This window comes from Anoplopoma fimbria, chromosome 20, assembly GCF_027596085.1.
Source record: "Anoplopoma fimbria isolate UVic2021 breed Golden Eagle Sablefish chromosome 20, Afim_UVic_2022, whole genome shotgun sequence".
Taxonomy (NCBI): Eukaryota; Metazoa; Chordata; class Actinopteri; order Perciformes; family Anoplopomatidae; genus Anoplopoma; species Anoplopoma fimbria.
The window spans coordinates 27496649-27499148 of record NC_072468.1 but is presented as its reverse complement, the minus strand read 5'-3'; the positions used below and the strand labels follow the sequence as shown (position 1 = coordinate 27499148).

The 2500-nt window shown below is 43.8% G+C and overlaps 1 pseudogene; it reads right to left on the bottom strand.

Annotated features, from left to right (window-relative positions):
* LOC129110043 (thyroglobulin-like) overlaps positions 1-2500 on the bottom strand; it is a 17358-nt pseudogene that overhangs the window by 14317 nt on the left and 541 nt on the right.

The following is a 2500-nucleotide window of genomic DNA, read 5'->3' as shown; positions in this document are numbered from 1 at the left end:
CTAGTGTGAAAAATAACAAATATATATATATATATATGTCAAAAAGTGTATCACCAGTGTAAATATGCAGCGTGCAGGTCAGTCAGACATCTGGCATTATTTTATCTATTAACTATATTCTTTACATCGATGCATCTTTAAAGTTACAACAGTGTTTTATTCATTTTTGATTAAAATAACTGCTAATAACTAAATTACTTGATGGTAATAACTAATGGTAAACAGGTTTAGTTAACACTGACTGTGATGGATTTTCTCTGGATGTTAAGTTTTATAATAATAAATATAATAATTAAAATGTTCAGTATGAACATAGTGAGCTGAGCTGTTTAAACAGCGGTGTGTTCCTGTAAAGATGGCGGCTCTCACTCTGACAGGCTCCACTCAGCGGTTTGTTGTCTCCGTCCCATCGCCGGCTCTCAGTCCGGCACAGGAAGCTGCCGACAGGAAGTGAGTTCTGGTAACCACGGTGACAGACGAGGTCACAGCTCTGCACATCATCAGCTGCCGGGCGGCACACCAGTGCACCATGGGTAACGGCGGAGTCGGGACAGAGAGGACCTGAAGAGGAGAACGACCAACCAATGAGCTATGCAGGGCGGCTGTGGCGTAGTGGAGAGCAAGGTAGTTCTCCAATCAGAGGGTCGGTGGTTCGATACCCGGCTTCGGCAGTCGATGTGTCCTTGGGCAAGACACTTAACCCCAAGTTGCTCCTGAAGGCCATCGGTGTGGACTGGATGATGAATGTTAGTTAGAGTCTGATGGTGGCACCTTGATGGTAGCCTGTCATCAGTGTGTGAATGGGTGAATGATATGTAATATACTACTGACTGTAAGTCGCTTTGGAGAAAAGCCTCTGCTACATGACTGTAATGTAATGTAATGTAGTGTAAGCTATAGTTCCTCCAATGTCCACTAGAGCACAGTGACTGTTTTTACTCACGATCACATGAATGCGCCCGGCCCGTCTGTCGGGGCGTACGGGTCCCGTCCACTTCCTGCCCGTCCTCGGAGACACACCAACAGGAAGTGACGTCACACTGCAGTGGGATGAAGGAGCCGTCGGGGCGACACTGGAAGCCCCGAAGATCACACCAACTGGGACCTGAACGCACCACATACACATTTTACATGTTTACAGATGTGTGACAGTGAACACATCACTGACAGCTGAGTGTGTGCGTGTGTGTGTGTGTGTGTGTGTGTGTGTGTGTGTGTGTGTGTGTTAGTACATGTCAGTTGTCCTGCAGGGCTCGGTGTCGCGTCTGTATCGTCTCTCCAGTCAAACGGTTCACACACCAGCCTGCAGCGTCACCGGTCTGCAGCACCGAGAAAGCACCGTCCTGAAACACACACACACACACACACACACACACACACACACACACACACACACACACACACACACACACACACACACACACACACACACACACGATTTATAGTGCACAATTCATACACAAGGCAGTTCCAAATTGGTTTATATACGTTTATACTTTAAATGGAAATGAAACAAAATTTATGATAGAAAATGTCAGCCATATTGCCATCCCCTAGTGTGTGTGTGTGTGTGTGTGTGTGTGTGTGTGTATTTGTGTGTGTGTGCGCTCCTACCTCGTCACACTCTGGTCTGTAAGGTGAAGTGGTGATGATGTCAGAGCCTTTCATCCAACCAGAGAGCAGCGTGTGAGCCCGAGCCCTCTGACAGCGAGTCAGACCTGCAGGAGAACACACACACACATATATGTAATAAATATATAAATATATATATATATATAAATATATATATATATATTTATATATATATATATATATATATATATATATTTATATACATATACAGTAGTAATAGTTTTATCAGGGATCAAACAGGCAAACAGGAGGAGATAGTAGGGATGGGTACCGTTAGGATTTTAGCGATACTAATAATTTAATCAAGTCTCTTATTGGTTCTTTTGATTCGTTTGTGAGAAACAAAGACAATTAATGAAGAAAATAATCAACATTTCTTTCTTATTCTTCTATGTAAATAAATAGTCTTTCTTGAGCAGAAAAACAAGAAGTTCGAAATCTCTTTTTAATATACATTCACAGCTCCTGAACACCTGGTCGTTTATGTGAAGGTTGACGCCCAGAAACGTCCCAACACGTCCTAGATTTTTAGGAAATCCTTCTCATTGTGCCTCAAATCATAGAGATGATCTGTGTGTGTGGACCTGAACAGTTTTATCTGATGAACTGATCCAGGAACAGGCTGTCTGGCTGTGTGTGTGTGTGTGTGTGTGTGTGTGTGTGTGTGTGTGTGTGTGTGTGTGTGTGTGTGTGTGTGTGTGTGTGTGTCACATGTCTCACATCGTGGCAGGTGGAGTGAGCGGCTGGTCAGAGAGTCGGGGATGTACTCTCCGTCTTCATCAACACACCAACACTGACCTGAACAAACAGACACACAGAGCGATTAGAAGAACTGTAAGTCACATGACCAATCTGCATCTGTATGTAA